The sequence below is a fragment of the Jaculus jaculus genome, chromosome X (assembly GCF_020740685.1).
Source record: "Jaculus jaculus isolate mJacJac1 chromosome X, mJacJac1.mat.Y.cur, whole genome shotgun sequence".
Lineage (NCBI taxonomy): Eukaryota > Metazoa > Chordata > Mammalia > Rodentia > Dipodidae > Jaculus > Jaculus jaculus.
The window spans coordinates 119,022,459-119,046,894 of NC_059125.1; the positions used below are offsets into that span (position 1 = coordinate 119,022,459).

The following is a 24,436-nucleotide window of genomic DNA, read 5'->3' on the forward strand; positions in this document are numbered from 1 at the left end:
TACAGAGGGAAAATACAACACGAACACAAGAAGGGAGGTGAAAATGAACCAGCAATTGAATAGAGACACTACCAAGAAATAGAGTGAGAGAAGACCAAACTTATAAGAGTATTTAAGTTCCTAAGACAAGTATATAAATGATGTCTATTGGCAAAAGAAATGATACATGTGGGCACCATAATTTTGCTAGACGTTGAAACTAGATCCTTTGATTACAGAAAAAAAGATGTAGAGTTGGTATGGAAAATATGACAAAATAGGAAATGTGGTATCTTCTTTCAGGGTACAAATTAATCCAAGCCTCTACAACAACTTTCCAAACCTATCAGACAATAGTTTGAAACAAATGCTTAAAACTTTGCAATGACTTCCCATTTCTTTTACGATAAACCTGAAGTTTCTAAAAAGTACCTGTAAGGTGCTATATTATTTACCTCTGCTTTCGTCATGTCTCTTACATTTCCCTTCATCACACTCTGTCACAGATTTCTTTGCCAGAAACATTATTCCCTATAATATGAATTCACTTAGATAATTTTCACTTACCTTCAAATTTCCTGCTAACATTGACCTTGTCTAAGCTGCCTTCTTTCATCCTTCAAATCCATGTCCCTCTTATTTCCCATAACACGTTGCCCCATCATAGCAGTCACCACACTCCACTACATGTAGCATCTATTTTTAATATCTCTTTGAGTATAAAGGCTCCTGACATCAATTAGATCACAAAATACCCTGCTTATCATGATAGTTTTATTGCTTAGAAAAATGCCTAGCAAAAAAAAGCTAATGAATTAATTTTTGTAATTAATTTATTATATAAATTAATTGACAAATGTGTGACTATAATAACATGGATACATGGCCCTCATCATGGACTAAAATGACAAAAATTAACCTTATGGGCATTTCACAAGTAACAAAAGAATCCCAAGCAAAATTCTGTACAATTGCTTTTCTCACCAATGTTGCAAGTGATTCACAACTTTCATTTTTCCCTTGGTACTATCAGTGGTTAATGAAGATATAGATCAAAATATAAATTCTCACATGAACATTCAGGCAATCCATGCAGCCCAGCACATGGTAGCCTGCTCTCCACCACACCAATCTGCTCCCTAAAATGTTATTGACCAGTCAGCTGCTGTGTCATACCTCCTAGCCAGAAGGCTGTGGCACCTGTCTTTTTAGAGTAAGAGAGGCTGCCACACTTTCACTGACTTAATAACTTTGTACTCAGATGTTACAACATTCATCTGGCTCTGGTAATAGGGTTTACATCTTTGACAGAATAAAGCTCACATGCTTCCCATTTGATACATAATGCAACTGAAGCTGGAAGTAATACCGTTTAGCAGTTTTAGCCTCCTATTAAAAACATCAGTACCCTCCAACATCAAATGAGGTGTCATTTGATATTATAGATGTGTCCTGATTAAATTAAGGCAACATACAGAACATTATAATTCATCTAAAAGACCATTTAAAAGTGAATGGTTATTTGTTTCTCAGAAACAGTACAAATGAAACAAAAATATTTTTATTGTTTTGTAAAAAAAAAAGATTCACAATATAAAAGTCATATTGAGCTGGAAACATTTTATTTACCATCTGTCCTATTTAAGATGTATGTCTTTGGGAATAATACCCAAGATTGTATAGGCTTTGAAGATAAGAGATTCCTTTCATGGGGGAGAGTTTTGAAGTAGGGTCATGCTAGCCTAGGCTGATCCGGAATTCACTATGTAGTCTTAGGCTGACCTCAGACACAAGGCAAATCTCTTCTACCTCTGCCTCACAAGTTCTAGGGTTAAAGGCATGGGCCTCGTGCCCAGTTGAAGATAAGGTATTTAAATCCCCATTCTTCCACTTCTGGATCTGCCACTTATAAGCTAGAAGCTCAAAAAATATTAAAAATAACCTGCTCAGTTTCTTTATTTGTAAAATGAGGCTAATGCCTATGTGTACTTCTTAGGGCTACTGTAATGAACATATTCAATAATAAAGGTAAGGTATTTGGTAATATGGTGTCCTCTATCTTTTGTAACTTGGACTTTATAATCATTTGTTTCATATATTGTAATACTTTAGATTGAACCCAGGTTCTAATGCATGATTGGTGTGGTACTTTGAATTTATATCCTCAAATAGACTTAAATTCTTTATTAAAGCTTGTAACTTGGATTTCTAGCTACCTAGCTGGAGGAGGTGTCATTGTGGGTGGATCCTGGGGCCCAGCCTTAAAGAGTTACTGGGGGAAGATCAGAAATCCAGCCTAAAGGTATACAGAGTGCTTGAGCACTGCCTGAGGTTTCCAGAGTGTGCTTGCTTGTGGTGCTGGTGGTAGTTTCTCTCTGTGCATGGGTTTGGTAAACAGGATCAGCTTCTTCCAGCATTACAAAACTTCCTCTGGATCTGTAAGCCTGAAATAAATGCCATTCCTCCCATAAATTGTGTTTGGATTGAAGGTTCATGCCAGAAGAATGGAGCTGACTACTACAATGGGCAAGAGTTCTACCATTAAGGTATACCCCCATTCCTGATTTTTAGTTTTTAAATATTCTTTCAGCAGAATGATATTTAAGAGTGCATGGGCACTGGCTTGAATCTATCCTGGATTCAAGTCCCCTTTACCTGATTGTGTTTCATTTAAGCATGATTTTCTACATCACCAAGTTTTCAATTATTTACAAAATGCATTGAGAAAATCTACATCCTGGAGGTTGTGAAGAATAAAAATAACATTTAACATATCTACTTATCACATAGCTTTGTACAGTTAAAATCCTACATAACTGTCTGCAGTTATTATTATTGTAATTTGAATTATCACTTTTTCATAACTTTGTTTAATTATTAAAGGAAACTTCAATCAGTACAAAATTAAAAGAAACATAGCATTATATAGAGTTGATTTTAGACACATGATTTTATAAAACTTTATTTAGTTAAAAGAGTATAAAATAAGACAAAATGAAGTATCCATTATAACTAATGATATCTGAGCTACATTGACCAAAAGACTATTCAAGAAATAATCCCTAGGGCTGGAGAGATGGCTTAGATGTTAAGGCACTTGCCTTCTAAGCTTAAGGACCCAGGTTCAATTGCCCAGTACCCACATAAGTCAGACACACAAGATGGTACATATATCTGGAGTTTGTTTGCAGTGGCTATAGGCCATGGAACACCCATTATCTCTCTCTTTCTAATAAATAAATAAAATATTTTGTTTGTTTTTTATTCTTTTTTATTTATTTTTATTTTTTATTGACAATTTCCATGATTGTAAACAATATCTCATGGTAATTCCCTCCCCCCACTTTCCCCTTTGAAGCTCCACACTCCATAATATCCCCTCCCAATCTCAATCATTCTATCTTATTTATTTTTAAACTTGTTTGTTTCACAGAGAAAGAGGGAGAGAGAGAGAGAGAGAGAGAATGGGCATGCCAGGGCCTCAAGCCATTGCAAACGAACTCCAGATACATTCATCCCCTTGTACATCTGGATAACGTGAGTCTTGGAGAATCAAACCTGGGTCCTTTGGCTTTGCAGGCAAATGCTTTAACTGCTAAGCCATCCCTTCAGTCCTCTCTTTTATTTTGATGTTATCATCTTTTCCTCCTATTATTATGGTCTTGTGTAGGTAGTGTCAGGCACTGTGAGGTCATGGATATCCAAACCATTTTGTGTCTGGAGAAGCAATTGTAAGGAGTCCCACCCTTCCTTTGGCTCTTGCATTCTTTCCTCCACCTTTTCTGCAATGGACTCTGAGCCTTGGAAGTTGTGATAGAGATATTTCAGTGCTGAGCACTCCTCTGTCACTTCTTCTCAGCACCATGGTGTCTTCTGAGTCATCCCAAGGTCACTACTATCTGAAAAGAGAAGCTTCACTAACCAAAAGCGAGAGTCACATTAATATTTGGGTATGAACATTAAGAGAAGTGCTTACTGAGCACTTTGGTGAACATAGTATATACATTTAACCAGACAGCAACAGATGTTACAGCCCTAGGTCTCATGATTACCTCTGTTGTAGGTTTTCAGTATCAGGGATATATTCCCTCACATGCAGTGGGCCTCTAATCAAATTAGAGGGTGGTTGGATTCCCCCATAAGAGATGTGCCACCATTACACCCGTTGGCTCATTTGGCCTGTCTGGCCAAATATAAGGCTTGCACTGCCCACTGTTGGGTATCTTCACTGGTGATTTCTCTCTCCCATTTAGCTGTCTGCACCATGGCTTTTTCTAGCTTTCTGTAAATTGGTCTACATGGAGGAGATTTTCAGCTCAGTTCCAGCAGGATTTCTAAGTGACCTTGCAGCCCAAGTTTGTGGATTCTTCAGCAATAGGGTCTTACCATCCTGTCCTGGTAGGAAACCAAGGGACTCAGAAATGACCCATAATGTTTTGGGGGCATCAGTGACCTCTCTGGCCATCAACTCACTGGATGGTACCCCATCCCTGGCTCTGAAAATTTTCTAGTAACAATGAACTCCTGAGTGTTCATTCCTGTTCAGTTGGTTATGTTATCACAGTGTGTATGTAGCCTGGTGTTTTCTCTGTCATTGAGTAGAACCAAGTATTTGATATTGTTTGAATTACCTTTAAATAAAAATATACATTAAGTTTTAGTGTTGCAAATTCTAATGAACAGTGGCATCAACAAGAGGTATAAGATGATATTGAGGGAAAATCTGCACTGGGTCAGAAGTTTTCCTAGATAACCTCCAAAGTCCCTTCAACTCTGAGAAATAAATCTCTAGAATCCTACTTGCTATGTGACTATAACAAAGCAACTTCTCTGTAGGCCTGGAACTCTCATGTGTAAAATGAGGGATTTTGCTCTAACACACCATCACTCTACTTTAATTGTAATCACTCCACTATAATCACAAGGTCAGAAAACCTGCAGCTATCACCCTTAGAAAAATCAACTCCAAATAAAGCTGTGTAAAAATCCTTTGCCATTTTTATTGTTCTTCCCATTGTTCAGGATCTGAGTAAATTGTTATAAAATCACAGTAAAGTGTTTGTTCATTTGCTCAACAAATATAGACAGCACTTAAAGTAAAGCAAAACCTTCAAGAAATGTCCTTTATTCCACCAATGGAGGTTAATTTAGTAAGAAACAGTTTTCAGGATTGGGAGGGCAGTAGTGGTCTATGATGATACTGCAGGTGAGAATCATTATGTTTGGAAATACTGTCAAATACCATACAATTCAAACCCTCCTAATAATCAAGGCAGGAGACAACAGGAGACATACATCACAGGGATGATTTAGGAGAAAAGATCTTTTAAAATTCTGACATTCAATATGAACTGAATTCTTTATAGAAGATAAAATGGGATATATAATTTTTAGTGTTTTTACTAATACCCAAGGAAGTCTGGATTAATTATGGCTGTGATAAATGCAAACCTCAGATTTCTGTGATATATATACATATTTTTTGTACTGTGATCTAAGGAAAATGTGGCTAGTTTTCAGACGCTCTAATTAGCACTCAGATGATGACAATTGGGACAATGATGTCAAGTTAGACTTTATTTAGCCAGTGAAGATAACATAGAAATGATCTATATGATATATATATCAATTAGAAATTATGAATATAATATTCACATTGTAATATTTTATAGATATTTTTGAGGACTAACAAACCATGTATTAAGTGTTTTTTAGCATGGTGTTATTCAGACTTGTCAGACTGCAACCAAAGTTCATTAAGTCCACAGAGATTAGGCAGGAGGAGTAGTATCAGATGTATGAGAGGTAGGTGCACTGGCATTAAAGAATACAGAGGTAGTGAGATCCAAGGAGATAAACCACCCCTCACATCTCAGTCAAGGCACAAGTGAAACCATAGAGGAACTGGGGAGCTGAGTAAGAGTGATGCTTCCTTGGTGAGCCTTATGAGCAGTGCCAGGGTGAAAGAGATAGATGCTGAGAATACTTAACACATGAAAGCATAAATCCAGAGGTTCCTAAGAGCTTATCACTGAAGTAGACTTAAAACACACCCAGCAAGACTCAGGAAATTTTGCCAAAGAGGGGACGGAAATATTTTTTAAGAGTCACAAATTGGGATGTCATGCCAAGAGGTATTTCCTTCCCCCAATAACTGTTGTTTCCCCAATGCATAACCCACAACATCATACAGAATACCAGCAACCCACTGAGGAGGGACCTCCTACGGAATTAAGGCAGGGAGGAGGGAAAAGATGGGAACAGCACATGGTATATCTAGACAAAATATGTTCTTAATAATTAACAATCTCACAGAGGAATTACAACAACAATTACAGAAATATGACCTTAGACATCCCCTAGTCACAACTTAGACCTTTTCAGAGAATGTTACCACAGCAACCCTTTGAGCTTGTTTCTTACAACTATCCTGTAGAGTTCCTGGAACGGCAGAGAGGTACTTGGTACTTGGATTTTATCCATGCTTCTGGAAACTTGTGCTGATTCCGGCTTTTGCAATATCCAACAACAGACTGATTTTCATCCAAAACTGAGAAATTGACCCACTGAAACAGTTGTGGAGAATGGATGGCTGAATAGAAGAGAAGCATGGGATATCAAATAGAAGACTATTGAAATAGCTCAGATGAAAGAGGTTTAACATAGGGTAAGAGCTATGGAATGAGACAGACATGAGTTGAAATGTCTTTCTCTGAGGTTTTAGGTTCACAATGAATGCTTAATTGTTTTATGTGATTTAGAAGCTTTCTTTATCAACTGGTATATTTGTTTCAACATGTCAAGCAAAAAAAAAATCTTCCTTAAAGACTGAATTTCTCACTTTAAAATACTTTGGGCAACATGTGTATATACCTAAGACTTAACAATTTCAAGAAGAGTAACGGAATAAGGAACATGAATTTAAGTGATAATTCAATCTGTAGTAGAAGAAAGCCTATGGTATATCTCTATCAAAAACCTCTTTTATAAAATCTTAATATCCAGAAATGGAAAGATTATCTGTTTTATAAAATTAGTGATACTCAACTGGCCATTGTCCGAGAAAACAAAGACTTTTTTAAACTCTAATATATTAAGCTCTCTGTAAAAAATTGTTTACTGTTGAAATGTGCACAAAAAAGTTAGAACCAGAATCAATGAAGCATTCGTCTTGGCATGTCCTTTAATCAGTGTCTAGCATATATTAATTCAATCTTTATTGTTATGTTTTCATCCCAAAAGGAATGGATTTTATTTTTCCATATTTGAGTCTGAATCACCAGAAATTTAGAAATAATGCAAATATCTTAAAAATGGCCTGGTGCATGCAGTCTCCCAGCTATTTTGTTGCCTAAAATATGTCTCTGAGCCAAGAAACATCCAGAAAAAAAGCATAAATGCCAAGTAGACATTTAGACACTGAAGCATGGTGGTATCCAGAAGATCTGTCTGCTTTTTGAATTGACTTTTTCCATGCTTATCCAGATGTTTGTATTTCTACTATTGCTCTGAAATACTAGCTGTTTGAGGATGGTTTGTTTCAGATTGCCTATGGACAATTCAAAATTATTTGGAGATACCTGAAATATATCTAGGAGATTTCTGGCTGATGAATCAATGGCAAATTGAATAATCTCAAAAATATATACTATTATAAACATTGCTGAATATCAGATGTTTGTCACACAGTCATTAATTTAGGAGGCAATTCCTTCAGATTCCCTTCACTGGACTCTGAACTTGTTAGTTTAATCAAGCAGCTACTTTGACAGATATGTTCTAACAAATTTCCTAGGTATTTTTTTTTTTTTTGATGGCTATCCTGAAAGAAGGACTCCTAGGCATAGGCTGGCATAATTACTATAACTGGTTGATATGATTACTCCTAGAGGACTGGCTATAAGGGAGACTTCATCTACAGATCTTATTAAACTAGCTGAAAGACTCACATCTGTTTGTGTTCTAATGTTCGCCTACAAGCCTGTAGTTATAGTAACCAAGAGCAAAATGTTTAGCCTCAAAGGATTGTCAAATTGGAAGCAATGGACGAGATTTGGCAGCTTCACTGATGTCCGAGACGTTTAGGGACTTAGAGACAAAATCATTTCACACCCTTTCTCTTCCTTACTTTAAAATGATAGCCAAAATTCCTACTTTCTTGGGAATACCTGCCTGACTTTCACATACACCCTGAACACTCAAAGGTAAGCAGCAGAGAGACAAGTGAAGGTAAAATGTTGAGTAGAAAGGAATGCAGGATAGGTAGTAACTATAAAAAGCATTCAGAGAATTCAATATAGAAGCTGGATTTGAAGCTAAAACACAAATAATGAACGGAACCTGAGTTGGCAGAAGGGAACACGTAGCACATTTCAGGTGTGAGCAAAGGCCTGCAAGAGAGAATGAATACTAGTACATATAGAACAAAACGAAAAGAAGCACATGATTGCTACTGCTTCAACACTGCACATGTGGTACTAATGATTTCTGAGGGAGAAAGACAATTTCAAGGTGCCTTTGGACATGGATCTGGAGTTTCTTTTCCACCTGATTCAACCACCAGAATGTAAGGTTTTTGACTGAAGCAGTATAGCAAGCAGAATTAGTTTCCTTCCAAACATTTCTAAGTTCTAATATCCAGAACCTGTGAGTGGTAAAATCTGGAGAAAGGAGGTATGGTACTGATGTATTTGCATGGAATTAATGTAATCAGAAAGATCATTTTTATCTTTGCAAGTGTGTATGTGTGTGGTATGTGTGTGTATGTTGTGTGAGAGGGTGTATGTGTTAGGTGTACATTTGTGCAGGTGAGCATGCATGTATGTACATGTGCTTATAGAGGCCAGAGATTGATGTTGGGGGTCTTGTTTGATAGTGTACCAGTTCACTTACTGATTCAGGATCTCTTATTTGAACCTATAACTTGAACATTTGGCTGGTTTAGCTATCCAGCTGACCATGGGGATCCTTATCCTTTTTCCACTTCTTTTTTTATTTGTTCATTTATGTATTTGAGAGAGAAAACAAAGGAGAGAGAGGGAGAGAAAGAGAAATAGAGAGAATGAGTGTGTCAGGGCCTCTAGCCACTGCAAATGAACTCCAGATGCATGTGCCACATTGTGTATCTGGCTATGTGGGTACTGGGGAATCAAACCTGGGTCCTTTGGCTTTGCAGGCAAGTGCTTTAATTGTTAAGTCATCTCTCCAGCCCTTTTCTACTTCTTTAATGCTCAGGAGACAGGTAGGATCACATACCCATGCAGCATTTGAATGGGTACTAGGGATCTGAACCTGGGCCTCCATGCATGCATTGCAGGTGACTCACCATCTCCCTAGTTCCCCATAAAAATCCTTATGAGTCAGAAGAAATATGATGATTGAGGTAGAAACCAAAACCTTGTGATGATCACTGATTTTAAGATGGAAAGCATCCCCAACCAATATATGTAGGCAGCTTCTAGAAACCAAAAAAGGCTAGGAAATGGATTGTGCCCTAGTTTCTCTAGAATGAAGAACCATTTTAAATGTTGGACCATTGGCACAGTGAGATGATAAATCTTTGTTTTAAGTCAGGATGTTTGTTGTATTTGTTAAAGAAGCAGTAAGAAATTGATTCAAGAAATCTACTGCATATATCCAAAAGCTTTCATGGGTAACTTTCCCTGGGGAGATGAAAACACATCTATTCAAAACAGATAGGGCATACACAACAGACCAAAGTAAAAACACACTGAAAGCAATTTTGGTGAACCAAAGGGTTTACTGAGGTTACTTACAGAACAGGGTGAGGGGTTCCTTATAGGAACAATGGGTGACTCAAAGACAACTACATTATTAAAAGCTCACCCCAGTGTACATGACATCTCATGGAAGCTGCATTTCTAGACCTCACTGCAGGCAGCTCAGCTGGCTGGAGAGTCTCCAACACAGCTCAAACAGGGCAGGTGTGAAAGTCTCTAGCCCAATACATGGCTTGGGTCTCCCTGGAGTATCTTTCCCCATGCAGTTGATTTTTTAACCTTTCCCAAACATGATCTCTTTATACACAAGACTTCTCATGGCTCCACTGTAAAGACCATGTAATTCCAAGCTGAGAGGGAAGGCTACATGTTAGTACCCCTGAGCCCAAAAGATCTAGGCTGTCCTAACTCTTCAGCTTCAGCCATCATCTCAGGAGCATTCTGTGATGACTCATGAAATTACATTCCTTGTTCTAGAAAACAGCCTCATAAAACTTTGCCCATTATGGCTCCACAATATAACAATCCCCTAGCTATGTAAGTACCTAACATGCACAGAAAGGGCATTAGGACTGATTCTAGCCTTTCCTAATCTTCAACTTATGAAGCAAATGGGTCCTCCTAACACCTGCCTGATCTTTGGTTGTGAGGAATGACAGTCACAGACAGATACAGCAGAATTGAAAAGGACAGAAATTTTCGTAGAACTTCAAATAGTATCCTACTACCAGACTGAACTGCCCATAGTGTACTATGAATAGTAAAGTTATAAATTCTTTGTGACAATCTTATGGATAGCACAATTAGTATAGTATAATTAGTATAGTATAGTATAGTATAGTATAGTATAGTATAGTATAGTATAGTATAGTGCTTTGTTTGTTTTTGAGGTAGGGTCTCACTCTAGCCCAGGCTACCCTGCAATTCACTAGGTAGTCTCAGAGTGGCCTCAAACTCTCAGCAATCCTCCTACCTCTGCCTCCCGAGTGCCAGGATTAAAGGTGTGTGCCACCACACCCAGCTTTTTTACTTTTATTTTTAATATATATTTTATGTGCTAAAATGACCCATTTGTCAGATATAAATCAAAGTACTATATTCTGATTGTAGCATTCGTTCACTCATTATACTAATGCCTCCATCATCCACAATGCAGGCTGCACTGTTTAAACTTAGTGGGTCATACACCCTCACAAGAAAAAAAAAAAAAACTGAGACATCAAAATAGAAGAAGGACTAGTTTGGAAGAAGAAGGGGTTCCATAAAATTATATAATGAAGGAAGTAAAAGAAGGTAATGGGAGGAGTTACAATAAAAATACATTATATACAAGTATAAAAATTGGGTCTAGAGAAGGGAATTAGTGCTCAATGAGCTTGCCTGAGAAGCCTAAGGACAAAAGTTCAATTTCTCAGTACCCACATAAGCCAGTTGCACAAAATGGCACATGTGTCTGGAGTTTATTTTCAGAGGCTGGAGGCCCTGGTGCACCCATTTTCTCTCTCTTGCTCTCTCGCTCTCTCCCTCAACTAAATAAATTTTTTAAAATTTAATTTCAATAAATATAAATTTTTTCAATAATTTTAAAATGCCTCAAGACCTAGCTGATATGTGGGTCTCTCAGACCTTGTAGACTCTGAAGTATTTGCCTCTTTGGATTTCAATAACATATCTACTTGTCTACCTCCTTCAGAACAGAAGTTCCCTACCCTGACCTCAAGTTAGAGACACCTGGGCAACATTAGACATCACTGATGCCTGCATGCCACACTCACCAATTGAAATGTAAAATTTTGGGGAAATACCAAGTCATGTTATTTGTTAAATGTTCCCACAAGTGATTCTAATGCATTTCAAGGGCCAAAAGATTCCTGTTTAAAGGAGAGAGTCAAGTCTGCCTGATGCTTGTCTCTGTCCAGGATACATTCCAGGAAGATTTACTAATGAATGTATGATCCATCTCTGTGTATTGCTCTGCCTGTGGTTGTCTGATTTTATTAATGGTTCATCAGCTTTGTCAAGCAATCTCCTCACTTACTCAAGTCAATATTTCCCAAATATGCCAGAACATTCAAATTACTTGAGGAGCTATTCTAAAATGTCACCCAAAATCCCAGGATGATAGCACACACTTGTAATCTCAGCACTTGAGAAATGGAAACAGGAGGATCAGGAGCTGAACGTTGTCCTTAACTACATAGTGAGTTCAAGGCTGGCCTCAGCTCCAAGAGACGCTAGTCTTAAGAAAATAAATACAGAATTAAATCTCAAATCTCCACTCCAAACCACTGAATCATATCTGTTTAATGGAAGATGGAAATCTGAATTCTTAAAAAAAAAATATTTTTCATTTATGTGTGTATGTGAGAGAGGGAGATACAGAATGAAAGAGAAAGAATGGGTGCTCCAGGGCCTCCTGCCACCACAAATGAGCTCCAGAAGCATGTGCTACTTTGTGCATCTGGCTTTGCACAGGTACTAAGGAATTAAACTTGGGCCAGCAGATTTTTCAAGCAAGTGCCTATAACCACTGAGCCATCTTTCCAACCTGGGAATCTGAATTCTTTTAAAGTGTTCCAGGCAGGCTGGAGAGATGGCTTAGCGGTTAAACACTTGCCTGTGAAGCCTGAGGACCCCGGTTCGAGGCTCGATTCTCCAGGACCCACGTTAGCCAGATGCACAAGGGGGCGCATGCGTTTGGAGTTCGGTTTGCAGTGGCTGGAGGCCCTGGCAGGCCCATTCTCTCTCTCTCTATCTGCCTCTTTCTCTCTCTCTCTCTGTCACTCTCAAATAAGTAAAAATAAACAAAATTTTTTTTAAGTGTTCCAGGCAATACTGACCCACAGCTTCCTCTGAAATCAATGTCATATTGTATACCAGCATCACTCATAAGGAATACTATGATTACAGGAAAAATTACTAAGTTGATTCAACTCTGTTCCAATTTATTTTGGAATTATTTTGGTTTGAACTTTTGAGGGAGATGTTTTCCCATATAAACTGGATAGTAATTTGCATATGAAAAAGGTTTTCCATATCTCTACCCACACCATCTTGCCTAGTTGAGCCCTTTGAAAATGTTATGGACAACAATTCACAACTGCTGACAGAACTCAGCAATGTTAGTGCTCAAGCTTGCGCTTTGGTAGCCCTGGCTTTTCCCATCCATCCTACCAGGAAATGTATCCCCTTTTACCTGAGATTAAACTGTACTCACTAGACTTTTTTACTGAAATTCTGGTTTATTTTTAAACTGCTTTTTCTTCTCTTCTGTGCTAAAATTAAATACCTCTGATAAATCTTGACTACCATTCAAAATAGTGGCACTAAACTGCATGCAATTTCCCTTTAATTTCCTAATAGAACTCATTTGGTCACTTGCATGACTTTCACAGATTTGTTTTATTTCCATCAGAGGTATCCAAGCTATAGGTTTATTTTGCATGGCATTGTGACACAAAATTGTCACCTATTCATTCTCAAGAACCAGGCAATTTATGATTTTATGTTGGGCTGCATTCATTGCTATCTTCATGTAACCCATGGGCCCCAGGTTAGGTTCCCACTTACTCCTTCTTCCCCCAAGGAAAGAGCCTGTTTTCTAAAGAGCTTCCTTTAGTTAGCCTTCCCTTCTCCGGCATACTGTCACATCACTAAAATTAATGAGTGCTCACTTTCTGTACTTTTACACTTAATTATCACAACAAATACATGCTTAGGAAAACAAGAACAGGCTCATGCCTACAATTAAGTGGCTACTTAAGAAATAAGAGTTAGAACCTTTTGGACAAAACAGCATGGAGTTTATGGCTAGGTATTTTCATCATGAAACTCATTTTATATACTCAGTACTCCCCCAAAATTCTTCTATTATAGATGTACTCCTCTGCTTAAAATATATTTTTGCCTTTCTATTATTTGGGAAAGCATGAAATTCAGTGGGACTAAGTTGATCAACAATTATATTTCATAATGAAGGGAATAAAATGAGAGTGGAGGAATATGGATATCCTTGGGACTTAAGGGGAGGTTAGACAACATTCAGGGTTGGATAAAATCCATTTATGTGTTCAAGAGACAAATTTAGTACCTTCTTCATTTTTGGCTATGCTTAATTAAAAAAAAATACCCTCTGGTTTTGTGTACAATTTCACAGTGAAAACTATATTCAGATACCAAATTTGCCATATTTACCTATCTTTTGGAGTACAGGAGTCCTGCCCACTTTTTAAAGAACACTTGCTCATGACGAGGGATATTGAGGAGTGATGCAAACTAGATGCTGCAGTTGGTTTTCTCCTGAGTAGAACATACTCATTTCCCCTCTTTGCTGCCAGTGAGGCATATAAGGTACTCAATCAAAACGTTACAAGAACAAATAAAAAGTGATTTCTCTCACTTACTTTTATTCTTTCTCCCTTGCTCCCTCTCCCTCTTCCTCTCTCCATCTCTCCCTTTCTCCTGGGTCTTAATATTTAAAACTGACCGCTAGCAATGAATTTGCTTTTCACTCTCAAGAAAATATATAGATTTCTTATCACAGATCCATTAGAGACATCATCTTCCAACTGCCTCAAAATACCATTCTTAGCCTCAAAGAACCTTTGACCATCAGGGAACTCTCCTTACTGCTGACTAGCTTTGATTTTGTTTAGAACCGGACTAATCCATTCTACTGACTAATGTCAAAATACTATGTCTGCACACAGCTTGGTAGGCAGGCAGGAAAGAAGAGGCTATTTCCTGGCACCAAGTGCATTATCCAAAAGTCAGTATAATACTGCACAGATTTGAAAAAAAAAAATCAAGAAAAGACTTTAAGGAATTAGTAAGAAACCTAAATAGATTAGTAGTACTCAAAGTCTCTGTGGCAGGCAGCTTCAGGTTCACTGAGATGAACTTCCAGATCAGGCACAGTTATTGAGGAAGGGATTTACTGAGCCTTACAGGGTAAGTTCCATCATGGCAGAAGAAGCTTGCCTGCTTTCACAGGTCCAAGCAGAGAGAGAGAGGAAAAAAAAATCCACAAGCCAAAAGCCCCCCCCCCCCCACCAAAAAAAGACAACATAGCACACTTTAGGAACTCCAGCTAAACACACTTTGCATATTTGCATATCTTTTGACTGAAATCTCAAACCCACCATCACACCTTCCGTCTGGACCCTAAGATCCACCCAGTGACACCGCCTCCAGCCAAGTGGCTGCAGATGCAAACTACAAACTAATAAAACACTGAATATATTGGGGTGCATCTATTCAAACTACCACAGCCTCCATCACAGAAGTTTCTTTCTTCAATGACCAGAGATGCATAGTGAGAAAAATTGCCACAAATAAGTGACATGTGTAGCCTCAGCCCTAACCATGGCATCTAATCCACCTCCTCCAAAACTCAGAGAACCTGGCAGAAGAGTGGGATGAATGAACATAAGAATAGGAGAAGTTGGGAAGAGGGCTGCAGAATGCTGTATTCTGGATAAAATATGGAACATGGCAATGGTGGTTTCCTTCACAAGATTGAGCCTCTCAATATTTCATCATGGATAGTGGATGGCATCATGAGATCCCACACCTACCAGAGTAGCTAACAGCAGCTAATAGTTGCTGGGAGAGGGGGAGTCATGTTCTACAGTGGTGTTGCTGCTGGGAAGTTGCCCATTCCACAGTAAATAACCTCCTACCCATGATCATGCAAACAACCCTAATTTAATTCAATGGACAAAGAAAAAGGCATAAAGGTAGAATGAGAATTTATTGAGGGGAAGGGTTTTAGTGCATGGGGGTGGTTAAAAGGAACTAATGTGGGAAACAAGATCAAAATGCATTATGCACATGTATGAAAGTGTCAAAAAAGAAAATCTAAATAATAGGATCTGTCAATCCTATAAGGAAATTTAGAAGGCTATCAAGATGGTTTATAAATCTTAACCTATGAGTGCGTAGTGTGTGTGTGTGTGTGTGAGAGAGAGCGAGAGAGCGAGAGAGAGAGAGAGAGAGAGAGAGAGGGAGGGAGACAAAGAGAGAGAGAGAGAAAGTCCCTTTACTCAAAGAAAAATCCATTTAAAATACAATTGTCTAAAACTGAAATCTTAAGCCAGCTTGTTACTCTAACTGAAGTAATATTGCTCCCTTGGGAGATTGAGGAGCTGTTGTAGAGGTAGGTCTTCTCAGAACATTGTTGGAAATCTTGTGATTCATGCCAAACCCCCAAGTTGAATTTGAGGCAAACATCAGGGAGCATGATTTGTCCAAGGTCATATAGCAATTCAGTGATAAAGACAGGAGTAGAATACAGCAGTAGCCAAAACAAGGTGATTTCCAATTACCACAAAATAAAAAACAGAGTATGGTTGTTCATGTTATTGTCCCAGTATTTAGGAGGTGGAGACAGAAAGATAATAAGTTTAAAGTTAGCATTAGCTATATAGAAAGTTCAAGGGCAGTTTGAAACACAGAAGACCCTACCTCAAAAATACCCACAAAGCTCTTAATGATATTTATTAAAAATTTTCAAAAATAATAATACATTTTCATTATAGAAAGGTTGGGAAGTAAATCAATTCAAATGAAAGGCTGGGAAGCTGATTCAGCTGGTAAACCACTTGCCACACAATAATGAGGTCATGAATTAAGATCACCAGAATCCACAGAAAAGCTGGATATGGTAGCATGTGTCTATAGTCCCAGGGCTCCTAAGGTCAGATGGAAGGCAGAGATAGGCAAATCCCAGGAAGATTGTGGGCTCCTATCCTGGAATAAGCATACATGAATAAGAAACCCACATTCAAATATGGTAGAAGGCATGGATCAACACTCTATTTGCCATGGTACATACACACCCACATTCACACAATACATACACACATACACACACAAATTTTAGATATAAGAGGTAACTGAAAACTACCTTAGAATTCTAACACCTAGAGAAAAACTACTTGGGTCTTCCCAAATTTTAATATGTATAAGATATACATTTTCATGTAAAATTAAATTCAATGTGTCTGTACCACTTAATATTTCATGAGTATAATTCACTATTTAGTATTATAAATCTTGTATAACATCATTTTAGTCATTAAATAGTATTGTATTTTAAAAGGATTTAATTTATTGAGCTTATATTTAGTACAGTTTGGAGACATAAATGTAGGATCTGCCTTAAAGATTCACATGCTTTGTCAAAACTGCCTTCAAAATATCTGTGTTTGGGACTGGAGAGATGGCTTAGGGATTAAGGTGTTTGCCTGCAAATTCAAAGAATTCTGGTTTGTTGCTCCAGGACCCACATAAGCCAGATGCACAAAGGGGCACATGCATCTGGAATTTGTTTGCAATGGCTAGAGGCCCTGGCATGCCCATTCTCTCTCTTTCTCTCTCTGTGTGTGTCTCTCTCTCTCTCTCTCTCTCTCTCTCTCTCTCTCTCTCTCTCTCTCTCCCTCTTTCTCTGTCACTCTCAAACAAATAAAAATAAACAATAAAAATAATTTTTAAAAAAGTTTCGTTAAAAAAGTCTTTGTTTGGGGATGGAGAGATTGCTTAATGGTTAGGGAGCTAGCCTATGAAACTAAGGACCCAGGTTTGATTCTTCAGGTCCCATGTAAACCAGATGCACAAGGTGGCACATGTGTCTGGAGTACATTTACAGTGGCTAGAGGCCCTGGGGCACCCATTCTCTTTCCCTCTCTTTCTTTCTCTCTCCCTTTCTCTCTGACTCAAATAAAAATAAATATTTTTTTTAAAAATCTGTGTTTGTTCCCATAGGCTGGCACTGCTCACAGTCTCAAGCACAGAGGTCTCATTATGCAAAGGGTAGAAGTGAATGCAAGTTGTATAGATGGCAAAATTACCAAGAATAAGTGACTAATTTGTGCTCTAAACATGACATCTAATCCACCCACTCCAAGGCTCAGGAAACATCACAGATGAGGGGACTAAAAGAAAGCAAGAGTAGGAACATGGCAATTGGGGCTGTAGAATGCTGTCTTCTGGATATTACAAGGCTACATTTATGAATTCACAGCAGATGCAGTTTCCTGTACATGACTGAGACTGTCAATATGTCGTCACAGATGAGAGAACAAGTCCTTGAGACTCCAGTACTCCCAGAACAAATAGTGGAAACTGATGATTGTTGAGGGAGGGGAAGTCATGTCCTGTAGTTGTATAGCCATTGGAGAATTGCTCATAAATAAACCTCCCAACCACTATTATACAAGCAACCAACCCTATTTTAAATATGTAGCTCAAAAAATAATACACAAGTGGCTGGAGAGATTGCTCAGTGGTTTGGGTCACTTGACTCAGTGTTTAGGTTTGCTTTCCTACAAAGCCTGATGATCTGGGTTTGATTCACCAGTACCCAGGTAAAGCCAGATGCACAAAGTAGCACCTGCATCTGGAGTTCCTTTACAGTGGCTAGAGGCTCTGGCTCACCCATTCTATCCTTTCTTCGAGTGATTATTATTTTTTAAAAAATTATTTGAAATAAATAATTTTTTAAAAAATAATAATAAACAAAAACTAGAAGTAGGATGAGGATCTCATGGGAAGAAGAGGTATTCTGGTTGGTGGGAAATGGAGATGTAATAGATTAATTGGAGGAATTTGGATCAAAATATGCATGTACATACACATGTATGAAAATGGCAAGAATAAATTTAAATCAAAATAAGATTCATATGCCTACATATTAAAGTCTATTATAGTACAGGGTTTTAAATAGGCTAACTTGAAGGAACCACAAAAATTCACAAACTAATAAGTACAAATATCTTTGGATGGTATCATAAGAGCATAGCTAGAAGAGAAGCTAAGTCCTTGGTGCTTAGTTAGTTGAAAGAGCTATCTTTGAAGCACATTATGTAAGTACTGCAAGTCCTGCTCCACCATGAACTCACCATGCCCTACTGAAGTGAATACAGCTATTTCAATACAGGTTCCAAATCCCTGCACTGACACAGATTTGACAAGAATCTGCTGTTGGTCATATCCATCCTTCATCATTATGTTGGCTCATCTTTTTCTTGGTTCTTTTGACTTCAAATTCTTACATAGATAAATGAAGGAAAACTAATGCAGTATGATACCTGAGACTTGACCAGGAATCCACTCTTTATTTATCCCCTGAGTACCAGAACACATTGGCCCATGAAAAGTGTCACTTCAGCCCCCTTTTCAAAACATACTTCTTATGACACCATCTTTAATTAAGGTCCCTCAAAATCCTTGCACTTGTCTAGTTCTTGTTTTTTGTGATTTTTTTTCTGACATCTCTTTTCTCAAGCTGAACATCAGCATCACCCAAGTCTCTGTGTGACACCTGTATGTGTGATCTCCATCAGGTGTCATGCTCTAGTAAAAGCCACATCTGACCTGGACTTTAAACGGCTGATTATTCTTAAAATCTCTCCCAAGTTTCATTTGGCTGGTGTCTTCAGCCATCTGTTTACCCTCAGCTATAGCTCAAAGCACATGTGGAATCTCCTTGGGAATTACCTTTGCAGCTGGAACGAATTTGCCTGAAAACCTCATCAAATCCTTTCTTGGAGTGGGATTTTTTTTTTTTTTTTTTGAGCAGACAGAAAAAAAAAAAAAACTTGGAAAGAAGCTTGATGAATAAGCTGCTAACAACAAAGAACAATATGAGCTAAATCACTGCAAGGTAAAGATGCTTATCTCTGTTCACTGAATTTCCCTTACAAACGAAATCATACATTTTTCTCAATATAAAGTAATGTATAATATTCAGCTAAATAACTTACATTGTATGGACTGAATACTTGGATATATAAAATAAAGTGTACTTACATAATTTGACCAAGTCATAAATAAGCATTTTAACTGTTTATAAAAACATTCTCAGCCTCCTACTGCTTACCACAGTCTGTGTTCTTATATTGACTGTATAGAAAATAGAAGAAAAGTAAACCTACCCCATGTACACCTCAGCCTAGGCCACTGTGCCTGGTCTATATTGTGAATAAGGAGATACAGAAAAATAAATAAATAAAAATATTCTGTCAAAGAAATATAATGAGAGGTCTGGAGAATGTCCACACAGGGTGAGTAAGCCAGTGATCCTTGTTCATTCCCCACCTCCCAATTCCCTGGTAATGGTACCCCTGCTTCTGGCAGGAGGGGTGGAGGGTTGGACCCTGCATGTGGTCTGTGGAAGCAGGCCTTTTGCTCTGGCTTCTTGATTGACTAACCCCTGGGCCCTAACTAACTGTTGCCCTGAGCCAGAGTGAGCAAGGGCTACTGGGGAAGCTGAGTTCTTGCTCCTGGCTCCCCAACTTTCCAGCTTCTAGTTCCCCAACCCCTAGTTACCCTCCTGTGTTGAAGAATGTGTGCAAGGGGAGGTAGTAGGCCTGAGCTCTCAGTTACCCTCTTCCTAGTTCCAAAGTACCCTTGGTGGACTTGCAACCTCCACAATCTGCATTTGTAGTTATAATCCCATCCTTCTTCAATCTGGTTCACATTTAAAACAGAAACTCACTGAAGGTTCTGCAAGGACAAATGCTTGCTTCCTCCTCAATAAAATAAGACTTTTACCCTAAGAAGGGTAGTCCACAATGAAAAAAAAAAAAAAACGAAAGCCAGAAAACTGAGAGATCTCCTCCAAGGATGCTTAGTCCCACAATGGAAGCCTCCAATGAAAATATACAGAAAACAACTGAAATTAAATCCCAAAATGAAAACACAACAAGCTATGTAACCCTGTTCAAGAGAATTGCTGAACTAGAAGCAAAACATCAAAAAACAGCAATTGCATAAATGAAATTGATCAGAATCATCTCAGAGCACACAGCTTTTGTCACTAGGCATAATCTAATTGGAAAAAAAAAAAAAAACAGAGAGCCCTCAAAAGAGAAATAAATAAATTGAAGGTGATTAAAACACAAGAGGATCTCAATAATCAGCTTAATGAAGACTTAATCAAATGCAAAAATGAATTCCAAGAAGCATCAAGAAAATCATACCTCAAACTGAAATTGTACCTCAAACAAGAGATGGACACAGGCTGCAGAGATTGCTTAGTGGTTAAAGCACTTGCCTGCAAAGCCTAAGGACCCATGTTCTACTTTTCCATGTAATCCAGATGCACAAGGTAGCACAAGCCCACAAGGTTGCACATGAGCACAAGATGGCACATGTATATGGAGTTTGATTGCAGTGTCTGTAGACCCTGGGGCACCAATTCTCTATCTCTCTCTCTCTTACTCTGATACAGAATAATAATAAAAAAAAATTAAGAAAAAGAAAACAAAAATAAAATAGAGCTTAAAAAAAAAAAAAACCTCTCTAGAATCCCTCACTATTAGAATCACTCATGTGGAGTACAGAACCTCTGAGATGGAAGGCAAGACAGAAGAAATCGATAAGGAGTCCAAAAACATGAGGGAAATATTGGATACCCTAAAACAACCAAATATCCAGATCATGGGCATACAAGAAGGGAAAGAAATCCAGACAAGAGCCAGAGAACATATTCAACAAAATTATTGAGGAAAATTTTCCCAATATTACAAAAGAGAGGCCCATCCAGATACAATAAGCTCACACAACACTAGATAGGGCCAAAAAGAAACTCTCCAAGGCACATTATAGTTAAAACTGTTAACAATGAAAACAAAGAGAGTTCTAAAAGCAGCAAGAGAAACAACTCACTAAATACAAAGGTAATCACATCAGAATTACTTTAGGTTTCTCAATGGAAACCTTGAAAGCCAGAAAGGCCTGAAATGAAACACTTCAAAGTCTAAAAACTTTGGTTCTGGGGCTAGAGAGATGGCTTAGCGGTTAAGCGCTTGCCTGTGAAGCCTAAGGACCCCGGTTGGAGGCTCGGTTCCCCAGGTCCCACGTTAGCCAGATGCACAAGGGGGCGCACGCGTCTGGAGTTCGTTTGCAGAGGCTGGAAGCCCTGGCGCGCCCATTCTCTCTCTCTCTCCCTCTATCTGTCTTTCTCTCTGTGTCTGTGCTCTCAAATAAATAATTTAAAAAAATATAAAAAATAAATAAAAACTTTGGTTCTGACCTATAACCCCCAGTAGTAGAAATTGGTACTACCTGCATTGACCAGAGAGATTTATGAGGTCCCCAAAACAAGACAGGTTTTTGTTTAACCACTGAATTACCCATCTGAGGTATTGCTGGAGACACCCTATGTGGCCAGCATAGAACATGGAAAGACCAGGTTGCAATCCAGAAAAAATACTAGTCCTTATACTGCCCATCTAGTGCTAGAAAGTGCTACTTGAGCTACTGGGGAAAAGTGTGAGCAAGGAGGGGTCTAAGCTACTAAGAAGGAACTAGCCTGACTTGAACTACACACCAGCGCAATGGTGGCACAAAGTCTTAATGAGGAACCAATGGCTTTCTGATTGGCTGAGAGATCTTCTCAGTGGAAAAGAACCCATATCTGAACTGGGAACCAGGTCTGAATTCTATGGAGACAATGATTATGCCCTCCAATGTCAAGCTTCCACTAGTCTGGACAAAACAGGGGCTACGTAGATTAATAATGCTTATCCCATTTAACCTATGCTGACTTCACTCTGTTGGTTAATCTGTATTTTTTTTTCTTTTTCTTTTTCAGAAGGTAGTGAGAGTCGAGGAGATAAACCACCCCTCACATCCCACTTAAGGCCCAAGCAAAACCAAAGAGGAATTGGGGAGATGAGCAAGAGTGCTGTTTCCATGGTGAACTTGACAATCAGCACCAGAGTGAAGGAGATAGAGAGGATACTCAACACACACCAAAGCAGAAATCCAAAGGCTCCTGAGAACTCATCACTGAAGTAGACTTAAAACACACCCACCAAGGTTCAGTATTTTTTTAGAAGAGGGGGGCAGAAAATTTTAAGAGCCACGGATTGGGACATGATGCCCAGAGGCATTCCCCCTCCCCAATAACTGACTGCTGTTCCCACAACACATAATTTACAACCCCATGGTGAATGCCAGAAACCCCACTGAGGAGGGCCCCCAGTGGAATGGAGGCAGGGAGGAGAAAAAGATGGTACCAACACATGAAATATCCATACAAAGTATGTTAATAAAAAAATAGAAATATAACGAGAGAACATACATACATACATTTAAACTTTCCAGGAGCTACAAGGGAATATAAAAATGGGAGTGGACTTAATTAATAAATTTTATCTGACGAGTTTCAATATGTTATTCCAACATGAAGTTAATATAAAATTATTAATGACATATTCTATATTTTTTTGCCAAGTCTTCAATGTTCAGTGTGTATTTTACACACATATACATCTTAGTTCTGAATAGCACTCATTTCTCAATATCTGTGTGTTGTTATTGCCTTCCATAATAGACAGGGTAGGTTACCAGTATATGCTTGCAAATTTTATAGGCATATATAAATATCTGTAAATGCACTGATTTGTACAAGTATAGACACACAATTCATACTGTTATAGCCTGTTTTTTTCCTAAACAACATTCACTTCAACAAACCTCCTGAATACTCTAACTGAATATCTTTCTTATTAATGCTGCCCTTGTTTTGTTTTTCTGTTGCTCATTATTATATTGCAGTGTTTCTCATTTTTTCTATTTGACTTGATATCTATCACTTGTGACTAAAAGAGCTTTGCCTAACATGGTTGTTTAATATATAGAGAATATTATCTTTTGTCTGCCATGAATGTATGAAGTCATTTCCCAACTTGTTGCTCTTTCAACATTATTTTGCTGTACTTTGCTATAAAAGGTCCATGCAAATATGTGTGTAGGTGTATATTAATAACAATTTAAATAATTATTCCATGCTTTTCCTGAACTATGTATCATATACAGAAGATCTTTGTCTATGTGTGTCATCATGAAAACAATATAAACATCTAGCTTTCTTCTAATGCCATCATATAAATATTTATTTCTTCTGGAATATTATTCTGTATGAGATTTAGATGGATATGAAATTATCACACCTTGCTATCTAATTGTCTCCAAATCCTTTGGAAAATATTCCAGTCTATTTAAATGCATTAATGTATAGCAAGTTCTTATATTTTGGATGAATATACAGATAAATAACAACATTATTAATTTCTGGATCATCTATGATATTGTTTGTGTCTATCTGGTATTTCCTATGCCAATTACATTAATTATTTTGATAGGCTGCTTTGATATCTGGTAGAATAACTACCCTATTCAAAAATTAGTTGTTTTACTTTTTTACAACTTTTTTATTGACCATTTTCATATATACCCATAATGTAATTAAATCATAATCCCCTCCCAGTATCTTCTTTCCCCTGCCCTTGTCCATTCCCCTTCACTGAACTCTTTCTTACTGGAACCTTTTTCTATTTTTATAATTTTTTCACTTTCATCCATCATAATGTTTCTTTTGTATTTGTCTTAGCCACACAATTTCTTTTGTTCATTAAAATAAACTAGAATAAAAAATTGCCAAATTTTCCACAAGAAATCTTGAAATGCTTTATTTAAAATTATTTGGGGGCTGGAGAGATGGCTTAGCAGTTAAGCACTTGCCTGTGAAGCATAAGGACCCCTGTTCGAGGTTCGATTCCCCAGGACCCATGTCAGCCAGATGCACAAGGGGGGGGGGCACGTGTCTGGAGTTCATTTGCAATGGCTGTAGGCCCTGGCATGCCGATTTTCTCTCTCTCTCTTACTCTCTGCCTCTTTCTCTATCTGTCTGTCACTCTCAAATAAAT

General features: G+C 38.0%; 1 non-coding gene across 1 annotated transcript; it reads left to right on the top strand.

The window, feature by feature from the left end:
* The first annotated feature begins 19,582 nt into the window (after positions 1 to 19,582).
* LOC123456967 lies at positions 19,583 to 19,715 on the top strand. The gene has a single exon (XR_006634824.1). It is a non-coding gene; the product is annotated as a small nucleolar RNA SNORA51 (small nucleolar RNA).
* Positions 19,716 to 24,436: the final 4,721 nt, after the last annotated feature.